Raw genomic sequence first — 16,112 nt, 5'->3', positions numbered from 1 at the left:
ATGGTGGGAGAGTATTTGAAGGAGATGGACAAAGCTGGATGACCAGAAAGAAAGAAACTTAAATGAAAAGAGGGGATTAATGTAAGAAGAAAAGGGAGAAGGAATGGTAGAAAGGTTATTGTGTAGAAGGAGATGTAGGGAAAGGGGATAGCAGCACCAGGTAATGACTTTCTGGTTCAATCGCTATACTATTTTTGCTATAAATAATAAGGATCTATCTAATTTATCCATCCAAGTGATAACCACATTGATCTAACCATCAAGACTGTAAATAAGAAAATAGGTGCCCTCTACAGACTAAAGCCCTTTCTTAGTGCTACCACCTGAGTGTCTCTTACCCAAACTCACCTCATCTCCACACTATTGTATGCCTCTCCATCCTTTATCAACATTTCTAAAGCCAACCTTTATAAACTTAACTCAGCCTACCATAGTATTGCCAGGTTTGCCACAGGATCCCCTTTCCGTACTCATCATTGTCTCAATCTAAAAAAACTTCACTGGCTAGAACTTCAGGACCTAATACTCCTGCGTCAATTAGTCATCACTTTTAACATTCTGCACTACCCCTCCAATACACCCATACTTAATAACCTAATCACCTCATATAAAAATCTTACCTCACTTCGCTCAGCCAACAAGCTTCTAGTAACTACTCTTAAATCCCACAATAAAGCAGCTGACTCCTTATTTGCAAATACTGTTGGATCATATTGGAATAAACTTCCCGTTGAACTGACCACCCTAAGCTCATCTAACCTTTTCAAAAAACAAATAAAACACCATCTCCAAACTCACTGGCTATGCCCATGCTCTAATCCTGACTGAGCTCAACATAGAATGCACCTCTTTCCAGTCCCCTCCTCTTCACTCTTAATGATTATCCTTTACTCCTGATTTATCCCTCTTCTGACCTACCTGCATATTGATTCTTCCTTCTTCTCTTTTTCTCTTCCTGCGTCTTCCTTCTGTATGCTGTAACACTACATCTTGTCATTTTTTCCCAACTTCATACTTTCAGTTCACTTCAATGCTATTCTCTTTCCTAATACTAGTACCCTGGATTAACTTGTACTACTCTAACTTGTAATTAGTGAATTTTGTTACTGACTTTCGATATGTTACCATTATTTTCTCAGTCCTCTTCATTCCTTGACAGTCTCTCCCTAGCAATTAATTCATTGTAATACTGCCTCTCCACTGTTATCTCTTTTCCTACTACCTCTGAATTCTTCTAAACTACATAATAACTGTTCCTAATCTGCTTACTTGTTTTTTACATTTTGGTTTATTTGCTGTTTGCTTTTTGCATTTGTGTCTGATTGTTTAAATTTTTAGATTGTTTAAATTTTTTGATTGTTTTCTCACTGTTAGCTATTAGTATGTTAATGGAGCTTTTCTCCTCGGGCCTCTGCTGAAAATGGACATGCATCCAGCCAAACTAGCCAGGTTAACAAATGTAAAATAAAATAAAATAAAATAAAAATTTTCTCTCCCACTCTCTCTCTCTTTCTCAGTTTCTCTTTCTCTAGCTATATATAGATATAGACAGAAGATACAGACAGATTAGACAGATAGCAAGATAGACTTTGCCAAAGACATCTTTGCAAACCTATGAACAACTTAACACTGTCGCAACCTAAGCAGCGTGCCATTAGAATGTAGAAGGAAACTGGTATCCTTTTTTATTTATTTTATTTATTCTTTTTTGACCAAGTCCCACTAGGCTACTGATTTCTTTTAAGCAGAGACCCAAGGTGGTATTTATACTACTAGGGGACTCTGGCCAGAGTATCAGGGATCTTCCTTTGGCTTTGTTTTACAGTGTTAATTCTCCCGGATGTGCAGTAGCAAGGCCCACCCAACACCCAGCACCAGGTGATGTTTGTCAAAATTGATGATTAGTCATGTATTTGACTTCTTCATCCGCATGAATATTCAGCTGGCATTCTGAGCATGCATTAAACAGATCATGCAAACTTATTGGTTTATTAGGAGAAGATCACTGCACATATCCTGCCAAGTAATAGGAAAGTGGCTGCACAATAATGCCATGAAACACACAACTTCACTGAATGGAAAACACGTAAGTCAAACAGGGAAAAGAGTTTTGGCAGATCTTGTAGAGTGGAGGTACTTGGACTTTACTAGAAAGACCTTATTTATCTGCTACATTTGGCAACATCGGGGGCAACTTATAAAAATATAGCAATGACAAGGGTGCCTCCCCAAAAAAAGAGTACTCATGCAGATCTTGCCATACTTTAACACCTATCATCGAACACACAAGTACCATCCGATTTTTTCAACTGCCAATGGCACGGAGAAAACAGTTAAGGCATCCATCAACACATTAGTACCTAAATATGCTTTGGGTGCAACTCTTCATCAGAAGAGATTTACCAGGTGCACAGTTACCTTTGCTTTTCACTGATGCAGAATAAGAGGAAGCACCAAGGAAGGGTCATCATGTTGACACTCTGGAAAACTGTGGGCTAATCTTGCCATCATGTATTAGTCAGGTCAACTGCATGACAGCTTATACCTATTTACACTCATACTATCACACACAACACTGAAAATTATGTCAAGTCAGTAAGTGTAGTGCACCAGCTAAGAGGTATGACATGCAAACAAGCTGTACTTGATGTGAACAAACAGGGATCAATATATGATCCCTGCTCACTAAAATGAAGCATGTATTCCTGTGGCCCACTACCCCAGTCTTGAAGTGTATAACTACCACATTACAGATCTATGCATAAAGCAACAATAACAGTAACAAATAATCTATCCCAGTACATGCTTCACCCTTAGGAATGAAAGCATGCTCTCTACAAAATATTGGACTCTTCCACTTGCAATCAAGTTAGGCCTGAAGGAAGCAACATCATAAACAGATATTTAAAGCAAACCAGTCCTCTTCCACTAGTTTGTGAAACAATCCATGAGTGTTCTTTGGGTTTTTGATCTTTTTGGAGGAAGTGTCTGTTTAGCATTACCCAAGCTGAGGACATCATCTTCCCTCATTTGCAAAGCCACACTATGATCCAACCATCCAGTAACCAGCTTTCTGTAAAAACACCACAGAAAACAGCTTTTCTCGAAGCCCACATTGTACTCTTTGTGAACACCGGGTGGACAACAGCCCTCCATGTGGTGGGGGGGGGGCACAGTCACCTGACAAAAATGAAAAACACTAAATACAGTAAGAAATTGTACTGCCCCCTCAATTAATATTCATGTGGACGGTGAAACAAATCTGCATGGCATGTCAATCATGCCTCATTTGCATTCTACATCACAGCCATTAGGCACGTGAATCACTCAGGCCACACCAATGAAAAACACTAAATACAATAGGTACTGTACTGCCCTTTGATAAATATTTATGTGGGCAGTGAAGCAAATCTGTATGCCATGTCAATCATGAATTATTTGCATACTACATCACAGCCATTAGGCATGTCAATCACTCAAGCCACGCCCATTCCTGAAAAAAAAAAGGCTGGGGGGTTAATACTGTAAACAAAGCCCTTCTCTTACTTTTTATATTTTTAATGTCTCATCTGAAGGACAGCATAATCAGGAATATGCAACACCCTTTTATGTCACACTGCAGTTTGAGAAATTGAAACATTGGAAGGTATTCATACTCTTGGACTTCGTACATTGCTAGCAGTTATCTGTGAGTACAGCCACTAGACAGATATGTAAATAAGATCAGCATAGTTCATGTGTGATGAATGACCATATGCAAAGCTTTTTTAAAAACATGTGCATTTATGGCAAATCCATAAATTATGTAAAATTCAGCATTATGAACACTCTAATTAGCACACAAAAGCTAAGGCTTTGAATTACTTCATTTGTTTTTTGTGTGTTGCAGGTGAGCTTAGCTAACAGCGGATAAACACAGTATCACTTGGAAGGTATAAAGCAAGCAGCAGACTGAACAGTGTTTATAACTGAAATTTTCAAAAAATAAATGGGTTTATAATGTTTTATATACAGCATCCTTATGTGGATACCTAGATGGTTTTATTAAAGAATAGAAAGGGGGTGATGGGAACGATTGAAACAGGGGAGATGAACCAAGACAGGGACAAACAAGGAAAACATCATAAGGTTTGTGCTGCAGGAGGTGGGAGAGGAGAGGCACCATGTTTTTGTTGGGGGACTGAACCCCTTTTCCCCTATTTTTAAGTGTTTTTAATGGGGTTGTGTGGGTGGGTGATAGGTACAAGGGTAAAAGACAAAGGATATGGGAAGAATGGCTGATGAAAAGATGCTGAAGGAGTCCCTTGTCCACAGAGCCTCAAACACTTCCACTGCCAGATGGTGGTGCAATAGAGGATCCCACTGTTTAGAGGGTAGGGGCCTGTAGGTGTGTGGTAGTCAGCACTGACTTGTATAGTATGTCTTCAACACGATGAAGAGAGGCTTTAACAGTCTGAATCTTTCTATCTACTACCTGCTCCAGTATTTCCTCTACCAAGTTCCAAAGACCCCTTTTGGGGAGGCTTTTCTGGCTGTTATGTGCCAGGGTAGTTGCAGGATCAGTGCCACAGCTGTGAACCTGCAAGGGCTTCCATGGAGGAGCACAAGGTGAGCACAGCCTAATCTGGGAGGTACATCCCTGGGCCACTCCTGAGGGATTTGAATCTGTACAAAAAGTAAAATAAATGGGAGAGAAACAAAATAATAAAGGGAATAAACATATAATTAAAGTAATAAAAACAGAGAAAAAAGGGGGAGAAATATTTCATAAAACAATTTTACAATACAATTAAATCTTTATTAAAGTGAAACTTGTGTATGGGAAGTGCTTATGCATACAATGGGAGTACTGATTTTGAAAGTGTTCATGTACTTGGCAAGAAGAATATGAGTAGTGCTTATGTATACGTCAGATGAATTTATATGAAAAGTGCTTGTAAGAACTTGGAAGGGCAATATAGTGTGTTCCTCTGAAGTTCTGTACATGTTGTGCATGATATTCAAACACCATTTATAAATATTAGTCAGTTGCAAACAAAATAATGCAACTTATATTGACATATCTGACACATTTGCATGCAGCAATGTAATGCTTTTACTGCAGTTTTTGCAGGTACAATGCCCTAAAAATATTTCCACATAACCTTTAAAGAAAACAGTAGTTAAACACTCAGATATCTCTCAGTCTTTTTTACATAATTAAATTGTTTCACTGCGTTTGTTTAAGGAAAGAGGTGCATACTTTTTTAATATCCCATAAAATAGTTTAAGTCAGAATACTGCATTTGTGTACTGACAAACATGTCAGTCTTGGTTTCAGTAACATTAAGAATGCCCACTATTGACTCATTTAAATTTGATATAATATATAATGAAATCAGTTAAACAAATACTATTGCATGGAACTGTAATCATACCTTAAAAGTAGATTAAAAAAGCCTAGCTATCCTTTCCTGCTCCCTTTTGTTATACCCTATCTATTCCTCAGCTGTACTGAGAAGACATAAGGCAATTAAAGTTTCCCTGCATTTAAAATTGTTTTTTTCTATATATACAAGGCAACACATTCACTGCAGAACTTGCCTAATTTTTGGGGATTTGGTTTACATATGGGTGACAGAATTCGTATGGTGTGATAATATTCCCTTTAATGAAAGTTAAAAAGAAATTTATGCAATGTGCATGGAGTGTTGTTTTCAAAATACTGTAGTGAGATTGAAACACCATGTTCAGTTAGAAATATAGCAATTTATGTAAGTGTGTGTTCCCTTTGCTTTACAAATGCTATCTACAAACTACTCAGTTTTGAGTAAAATATGTCTTGGTCATTCATTTTGCACAGCAACCCCACCCCTTCACCTAACCTCTACTTTTGACTAGGGTGTGGTGTCTGGTTGAGATTTAAGCCATGTTGTATGCGTACTTCATTACTTTTGCAACTGTGTTAAGCAATTGTTAGTAATAATTCTGTGCTCTACACAAACAATAATTTATTTATCAAAACTGGCTGCATGCGATCTAAATAGTAGTTCAGCTTATACAATGATAAAATTATTATATATAACTGCAAACTGTTTTCTTCAGTCTATATAAAGGCATAAAGAAGTATGTCTTTTATTTACAAAATTATACAAGCAGCATATTAATTAAGTATGCATATGTTCCATTTGCATTTATTTAGTACATTATGTTAATATATAATCATGATATCATTTAAACTGATGCATTTATGTGTATATCAATGTTTCTGACTGCCTTTGCATTAACATAATAGCATTATAGATAATATTTACAGTTGAACATCTTTTCAGCAAATGCTTCTATTTATGGGAACATGTAATACTTTTTTATGTTGAATATGACCCAATAAAACAGTGACCAGTAAAAAAATTGTACTTACTATAGAACTCTTGCCTTCTCTCCACAACCTAGTCTACCCAGTCAGCCAGCTGGTCAGGTCTATACTCCTGCAAGTCATAATATCGGCAAAGGCACTGTTGACCAGCGTGGGTGATACTTGTCAAGGATGATAGGTGGTCACTCAACTCCTGCCAAATATCAATCATTTTCCATATGGTAGTTTTGTGCCTGCCTCAGTCTTTTCCTGATATGACTCCATGAGAAGGTAGAGTATAAGTAGGGTCTCTTTGTCAGACCAGCTTGAAGCACACCCTTGTGCCTTCACAGTTGATTCCATGACATGAAATGCCAGAACCAAAAAGAGGAAAGTAAGAGCAGGGCTGCAGTTCAAAGGGTCAGAACTACACACTCTGTGATGTAACATCACCTTAACTAAACACAGGTAAGTAGCTGGGACAATACACCAGGTACAGATATTACTGGCAAATCTGGTTTAACAAAAACACTTTGTTACATGCATTTTTTTCTTAAAGGAAACATTCACATTTCATTTACATGTTGGATTAAAAAAATAAATGTATTAAGTCTACTACTAGGTCCACTATTCTTCTCCTTGTATACTAACAACCCCTACTCTGCTATTCCTCATGCATCTGTCATGCAATATACAGATGATTCTACTCTAATCTGCTCAGCTTCTTTCCTACAAGACCTCCAATTGCTTACCCAACTGTCCTTCCTAGCAGCTGAAAATTTCCTATCCAACATCAAACTTATTCTGAATCCTAACAAAACTGCTTCTTTTCAAACCAACCAGAGCCACCACCCTAGACCCCACCTTTTATATCACATATTTTAACAAAACCATAATTTCCCCCACTGCTCACACAAAGCTACTTGGTGTTGAGATTGACAATAATTTGAGATCTGATGTTCACATCGCCCACAATATTAAAAAAGTGCATAAAAAACTGGGAATGGTATATATGGGAATAAACAGCATCTTACAAAACAATCAAAAGCAACTATAGCGCATACTCACTTACTCTCTACCCTACTATATGCCTCCCCTATACTCACCAATCTCAAAAAGACCGACTTAGCAAAACTAGAATCCTGCTATAACAACATCACCAGGTTTGCGTCTGACTCCCCTTATAGGACACACCACTGTCTAGCTTTAAGACAACTTAACTGACTAGAATTTCCCCATCTCTTACATCATATTATACCATGACCCCCCATTAATATTCCAAAACGTGCACGCTGATTGGTCAGCGTGCATGTTGTAAATCGACTTATACTAATGGAAGAAGGTCTGGTCACCCGGACTTTTTCCATTAGTATAAGTCTTTTTTAAAACACTGTCTCGCTATGCTAAAGGAGTTTAACATAGCCAGACAGGTTTAAAAAAAGCAACGGAGATCTCCTTTGCTTTTTTTAAAGCTGCCTCGCTATGTTAAACTCCTTTAACATAGCCAGACAGTGTATAAAAAGCAACGGAGATCTTGCTTTCTCCATTGCTTTTTTTTTTAAACCTGTCTCGCTATGTTAAATGGGTTTAACATAGCGAGACAGCTTTAAAATAAGCAACAGAGATCTCCGTTGCTTATTTTAAAGCTGTCTCGCTATGTTAAACCCATTTAACATAGCAAAACAGTTTGTAAAAAGCAACGGAGATCTTGCTTTCTCTGTTGCTTTTGTCAAAACTATCTCTCTATGTTAAATGGGTTTAACGTAGCGAGACAGCTTTAAAATAAGCAACAGAGATTCTCCGTTGCTTTTTTTAAAGCTGTCTCGCTATGTTAAACCCATTTAACATAGCAAAACAGTAAAAAGCAATGGAGATCTTGCTTTCTCCATTGCTTTTGCCCACAGCTCTGATGTACTGCATAGGCATACACATGCGCAGTACATCAGAACTGCCGCAGAATACTAGACAGCTGCGGAAGGGCAGCAAGGAGGCATTATACAATGCCATTATTTAAGAAAAGTAATTATTTTTTTTCTTAAATAATGTCATTGTATAATAGCAATAACCCACTTCTGGGTGTGGGTAATGCTGGATTTACCCACGGTTGGCTTTGTTTAGCCACTCGGGCTTCGCCCTCGTGACCAAACCTCACCAACAGTGGGTAAATCCAGCATTACCCACACCCAGGTGTGGGTTATTGCTATAATCAACTCACTCTAGCTCATAAAATTCTGCATCACCCCAAAAAAACACCTTCACTTCAAACCTTACTCCAACCATATTCCAGTAAAAGGAATCTTCGTTCAAATAATAACTTCCTTCTTGAGGTACCCAAACCCCTCAATTCAGCAGGAGAATCTCTATTCTCTAACTATGTATCCAAACTATGGAACTCTTTACCTACACACATATCATCTATCCTACCACTATCACAGTTCAAAAATAAACTGAGAACTCACTATGCTTCTAATTGGCTCTGTTCCTGTACTTGTCCAGGTTAACTGCAAGCTACTGTTATGGCTCATTCCAACTTTTAGTCTCACTATACTATATACAGAATACCTAACAGCTATTGTCTGTTGTACTAGAAACATATCCTATATGTATTATATAACCTAATTATTTAAGTTGTAAAATAATCTACATCATCTGAATGCATCTATTTATGTTTGTTCTAAAGGTAGACTGAAATAGGAATGTAAAGAACAAACTAAATCTTGCATGTATTCTAATTAAACAAGGTTTTATTACTCTGTTAAAGTCAACATAGTTTAATATTGCATGACTTAGACACTATTCCTTTTTATGTTATTCTTTTTTAAAACTGTTTTTGTATATTATCTACTGCAGTTCACTCTTACTGCTGTTTTATTAATGGAGCTTTTCTTCTCGGGCCTCCACTGAAAAAGGACATGTGTCCAGTGGACTTTCCCAGTTAACAAATGTAAAATAAAAATAAATAAATAATTATCATGTATATCATTTATAATTGCTACTGCTGCTATTTAGTGCATAAGGTGCATTATTACAACTGAATACCATTTATGCATGCCTCATGTAGTACAGAATCAGTTATACTTTTTTTTTTTTTTTTTTTTTAGGGAGAGGTAAATATATATGAGTGTTATCTACAAGTTTTAGGAAATTATGAGTTGTTTGAGGTGCTAAGATGTGACAGATGATGTTAGACAGGCAGGGATTACACTTCAAGTTGGTGCAAACTGTCATTCAGATTACTGCATTTTGTTTTGTTTTTTATATTATATTCTGATGTAGGTTAGTCTAGGGCCATTTCCCCTTTATCTCAGCAAGCTTGGGAGTGCTGTGGACTATGGATCTGTCTGCTGTGCATTCATGTCAGCCTGGGCTGGTGTTCATTTATGATTGTCCAAGACGAATATACACCCATATGCCACTGTACACATTTGTGTATTAGTATGATTCATATTAATAAATAAAAAAATGCCTAATTTGAATAAAAAGTGGAAATGGTCCTTTTTTTTTTTTTTTGGATAGAAAAGTTGAGCATCACCATATCAATTTGCCATTACTCAAGTTAGGTGGCGAATGTTTTAAAATACCACAGAATTCTTAAGGTAAACAAATAATTAAAAAAAATCTATAATTCAATAAAAAAAACACTTAAAATAAGTAGAATTAGTGAGTTAAAGTTAAGAAATGTCACTATTACATATATGATGTGTATATTATGATGACAGTGAATGATTACTGTAATTATTGTCATTTATTAGTTGGGTTTCAGTACATCAGCAATGGAAATGATTAGTGATCACTGAAAATAATCATGACTTTGGTATCATTTACTGACTGCGCATACAAGGTAAAAATGCAGTCATTTAATTGTGAAGTTCTGCAGTGGCAAGTATATAAATATGCATGTGTGTTTATTGAGAGATTTCTGAGTGACAGTGTTGAATAAAAAGGGTCTTTATCAGAACATTGAAGTATTAAAATTTTGAATGTTCTAATATCGAACACTATTCAGTGAACACTAAGAATAGCGAAGCAGCAGAACAGCGAATTCTTTCCTCGAGAAAGAATTCGGTTGGCCATTTCTGTGGCTTCGCTATTCTTAGTGCTGTGGTGGAAAGTTACTGGTTGGGTTTAGGTAAGTGTGCGATTGTTTGTACATTAGGGTTAGGGGCGGGTTAAGTGAGTTAGGGTTAGGGCGTGGGTTAGGTGAGTGTGCGATAGTGACAGACCTTAGGGTTAGGGTTTGGGTTAAGGTAAGTGGGTAGATAGTAGTGTATGTTTAGTTTAGTGTAGCGTTATATGTAGGAATTTAAGTGTATGTGTGTGGTTGCTGTTTGTTTGATGTGCTTGTGCTGTGTGTATGTGTTTTGGAGCAGCAAATTATTTCCATGGGAAAAAAATCTGCTGTTCTGAATGTTCGATATTTTCATGTTTAGATGTGTTGGGGCCGATGAAATAGCATTCGCTATTTTCATCTTTCGATAACGTGATATAAACACAATAAAATGGCAGCATTATGAATAAATGACAATGGTAGACAGTAGAGGAAGGATGAATTTTGTCATAAAACTGTTTGCTTTAATGACCTGAATGCATTGCAAGTAATATATCACAAGTTTACTTGGCTAGATTGAGATACTTATATATAATTATGTGGTTTGTGTTAGATAACATTTTTATGAGGATGGCAGGTACTCTTGCACATTGTTTTGTAATTTAAAGGCTGATTACAAAAACTTTTCATTTATGATTATGGCCCATTTTTTAACATGCAGTTATGATGAGAAAATAAGGGACCAAAGCAGAGAAAGATTAACGTTAGCCATGAGGAAAATCACATTCTGATGGCAACCATTAAGATATATGGAAGACTTTTATTTGGTAAAGGGGGCTCACAGAAGCCGAGAGGACCAAAGATCAAGTACTTTACTACATTAAGGGAGAGGGTGGCAGAAACCAAGCATTAGTACAGTGAAAGAAGACAGCAGATGATATGGCAGGATGTGCTAGAAAAAAGACCAGACAGAATGCCATACTACTAATGGGGCGTGCCTCTGTTAATTATTCAGCTCACACCAGTTGAATGAATCCATCCATGGGGATGACTATAACACAGAGGATGGTGTCACAGGTATAATCAGAGGTATTGTGGACAATGGGCAATACCAATACCTGCGGCAGCAACACCTGTCTGCTCATGAAGTTTGATTTATAAACAGTAACATATATTTCTATAGAGGACTGAATGCTGACAAAAAATGATTGAATTAAAAGCATGACAATTAATTATTAATAGGTGAATCTTGTACATTAGTACATGATACCAATAAAGGCAGTGTGCATGGTAAGTAGCCCACTTACCCCTTTATAAGCATACAGTAGTGTATGCTATTACATTATCAGTAATGTTTTCAAATCATTTCATTACAGGATCAACATAAGAACAAGCAGCTCCATTATGCCAATAAATCTGGATGATATCAGCAGCAGAATGGGTGATGGTGTTGATGATGATGATGATGATAACATAGTTATTTTTATGAGGCAGCCTGAGGATAGTGGCAAGCAGCCTCCAAGTTTAATGGCAGGATCTCAGACCCTACAACATGCTAGTAACTCTGCAGGAAGTGACAGTGCATCATAAAGTAAAGCAGTTTGCATCATAAAGTAACATACTTGATGACATTACACTCAACTTTGTAGAGGAGGCACAATCATGCACCTCAATACCAGTATCTCCAAATGTAGAGGAACAGTTTCAGGATGATGGCAGGCATTCAGAGGGAACAGTTTTCACTGAGATACCCATAGAATGGGGAGAAATGTGCAGGAATCTGTTACAGCTGCCCCAGGAAACACTTAAAACATTGGCTGCCCTGTAGGAAATGTGCTGTGACATTGCCAATGCTCACAGCATTGCTACAAAAAGCCAGCTGGGATTAGTTAGAGTCCACCAGGGTATACCTGAGGATTTCCAGCACTACTTGGAAATGGCACACAGTAGGGATATTGCCATGATCACACTTATGTTTATTTTGGTGGCACACCAATCATCAGTGGCCACCTTCAGTCATACACTCGTTAGAACATGGAGTCAAACTGGAGTCATTCTTGCAAGGAGAAGAGGGCAGGTTACTGTTCAAACAGGTGGGGAAAGATCACATGAGACTACAATTGCTTCTCAGGAAAGTACTGTAAGAAGTCTAGGTGAACAAGTACAACAGATTTTATACTGGCCACATCAGCATTCATGTGCACCTAGCAGAACCTCCTATTTGAGGTAACAATCATGTTCAAGCAGCAGTATCAGATCAGTGTCTGCAGGATCACCAGCATCAAGTAGATCACAACCTTGGACCAACTCACCTCATATTTCGCATGGTAGCCACTATCTTCAGGACATATGTATGATCAATTTGATCTTGAACTACTGTGAATCATGTTTGTCTCTGGAAGGTCCCTGTGGCAAGTATAATGAATGCTATGCATATTTTAGTGTCCACAGGAAAAGGAAGTCCATGCATTATTTCCCTCTCCACTCTGAACCTATCAAGGATTTCTTGACTGTCAAAGTTATAATGAGTTATCCTTTGTCTATATTTTTGCCTTCTTGGCCAGCAAGTGCCACTGGGTGCTAGCGGTTTTGTCCCAGTCAAAAGTAGCAACTTACACCTGGAAACAGCAAAGTTAGTAGCAAGTAACAGCATTATCATGGATTGCAACTCAGATAGATTTGGGGAGACCTCCCTTTATATAATCTATCTGCGGACAGCACAAACAAGTGGAAAATTTTCACTATGAATTGCAAATGGTGTAGAGAATACTTCATTAGCATATGCTGAGTAACATAATTCCTCATTTACTTCTCGTTATGAGTACACTTGCATGGCTCATTCAAGGTCATTGTGCATACGTGTAAATGACCTCTATGCATAACAGCGCAGCTGCAATCATTAACGGAAGTTGCAAGATAGTCTAAATGCATTTGTATAAATGACTATAAATACCACTCATTAATCTAACCACATGGAATGGAAATAAAACCTACATACTTTTGATGTTCTAGCACCAAAGGAGAGCATGTTACCTGTTGAACCAACTGACACTAACGTATGCTGGATATGTCAGTGAGACAATGCATATTGTTTAGATTAGATGTCTTGTGTCTTATTAGTTTCATATATTTTAAGTTTCTGTCCAACAACTGCTACAGTTGATAACAATATTCTCATCTCAGTGGTTTAGCATGACATCAGAAACTGACAACTTATCTCTGCCTCTGAATCAATTTTTGGCAACAATAAGGTCCCCTATAATATGTTCAGTGGCGCCACTTTCTCATTGCTTTCATTGCTTCTTTACATACACTAAGATTAAAAAATGAGTATTAATAAAACAAATTCTAACAGTGTATGATGATCCTAAAAGTATTGCATCAAACTTTTAGTACTTTCATATTTAGTGCTGCATAAACAGTTTCATTTTTTATCATTTATTAGTAAAGGCTTTGGTTTATAAATAATCTTTTTACAATGTAGATGTCTTCCTACCTCAAGTCTGCAGCCTTAGTGCATGTTATATAAGCAAATATTGATGTATAAATCCAAAATGCAAGCAACTAAACTTAGGAATGCTGGGGAAATACCATCAAAAGCAATACCTCTAAATTATCCATACTTATCAGAAAAAAGGAAGAATGTGTGTCAGTAATAGGCAAAAAAATCACAAATAGGAAACATATTTATTTTCAATGTGCACAGAAGCTAAATTAATTCTGATTAGTACTTTCCACCCACAGTAAAATGAAGGGTGTTAAATAACAGTGTTTGATGTGACTTGACTGTTAACTTATCACATCACTTTTTATGTCACTGTCACAAGGCAAAGCATGTTAAATCTCTCTGACACTTAGAGCCGAGGGTGGTAATGTTATCTGCCTAGGAACAGATTATATTCTAATTCTTAAATAATTAAAAGATATATATACTATTAAACAAATTTCTTTATACCATGTGTCTAAGAGTTATTTTGAAAAATTCAAAAACATCAGAAATACTTATATATATATATATATATATATATATAGAGAGAGAGAGAGAGAGAGACATCTGGATCTATACACATAACACACACGTGCACACACACACACACACACACACACACACATATATGTTATTGCATGTGTGTGTGTGTGTATGTGTGTGTGGTATGTGTGTATATTGTTTTACACAAACCATCCAAACACCTAACAGAATTGACATGACAACCAACAGAGATTCAATCCTAGACTGGATACTAACAAATAGACCATTCCACCCTTTCCTTGTAGGTTGCCTCCCTGATGGCCTAAGTGACCATCCACCAACATTCCTACAAAGATAGTGTTACCATCATGCCAAAGGAACTGTCTACCAACTCATTAGAAACAAAAAGAACTTTAACCCCATCAGTTTCATTTTCAACCTAAAACACTGTAACTAGGCACCCCTAAACACTTTGACTTAAACAAGGCAGTAAAATACTTTAATACCACCTTTCTAGACATACTAAACCTACACACCCCTCCCAGAACCACCAGAATTAAAGCTAATGCCACACCTCCCAATGCATCTGTCATAAAATATGCAAATGATTCTACACTAATCTGTGCAGCTCCTTTATTACATGACCTCCACACACTAACACAAGAATCATTCCTTTCAGTTGAAGCATGGCTATCCAAAATCTAACTTATCTTAACCCTACTAAAACTAAAGTTCTGCTCTTTAAACCTACTAGATCCACCTCGTTACCCACCACCTTTAACATCATGTCCAGTAACAAAACTATTATCTCTCCCATAGAACACACCAAACTTCTTGGAGTAGAGATTAATAATAACTTGAGATTTGGCATTCATATCTCCAAGACTATTAAGAAAGAACATAATAAACTAGGTACCCTCTATAGAAATAGACATTATCTTACCAAACATACAAAGTCAACCATATCCCGTACTCACCTAATCTCTACCCTCCTCTATGCTTCCTCTATTCTTACCACCTTCAGGAAAGCAAACTTAGCTAAACTTGACTCCTGCTATAGCAAAATAGCTAGCTTTGCCTCAGACTCTCCCTTTAGATCTCACTACCGCACAGCCTTAAGGCAGCTCAACTGGCTGGAACTCCCACAGCTCTTACACTACAATCAACTTTCTCTGGCTCATAAAAATTCTGTATCAACCAGAAAAAAAAAACCTGCACTACCTAATCTACTTCTCCCCCACTCTAGTAACAGGACTCTATGCTCCAGTAAAAAATTCCTTCTTAACGCAACTAAAGCTAATAATACAGCAGGGGAATCACTCTTCTCTAATTACATGTCTAAAATTTGGAACACTCTACCTAGTCATATACCTGCCATCACTCCCTTACCACAGTTAAGAGATCACTAAAAATTCACCTCAGTAACAACTGGCTGTGTTCCTGTATTTCTCCAGGCTAGATCCACCACTATATTACTCTGGTCACAGACCTACCATCCCTTCCTTACCACAGTTCAAGATATCACTAAAACTTCACCTCAGTAACAATTGGCTGTGTTCCTGTACTGCTTTAGGCTAGATCCACCACTACATTATTCTGCTCACTACTCTTCCTACCTGACTGCTCATAGACCTTAAGTTGTATTAATGGGCTTAGGACCTAAGATTGTAAATATGTCAGATGGTATCTTGTTTATATTTTTGCTTATACTTATGTAGTTGAATTCTTAGGCGTGTGACTCTTTTATAATGATGTATTAT

The 16,112-nt window shown here is 37.2% G+C and overlaps 1 protein-coding gene across 5 annotated transcripts in view; it reads right to left on the bottom strand.

The window, feature by feature from the left end:
* SLC16A7 (solute carrier family 16 member 7) overlaps positions 1-16,112 on the bottom strand; it is a 1,124,843-nt gene that overhangs the window by 753,850 nt on the left and 354,881 nt on the right. The window lies entirely within an intron of this gene.

The sequence above is a fragment of the Protopterus annectens genome, chromosome 11.part0, assembly GCF_019279795.1.
Source record: "Protopterus annectens isolate FY-2018-M chromosome 11.part0, PAN1.0, whole genome shotgun sequence".
In the NCBI taxonomy this organism is placed as follows: domain Eukaryota; kingdom Metazoa; phylum Chordata; order Ceratodontiformes; family Protopteridae; genus Protopterus; species Protopterus annectens.
Note: the sequence above shows the minus strand (reverse complement) of the source record. Positions and strands in the feature narration are given on the sequence as shown.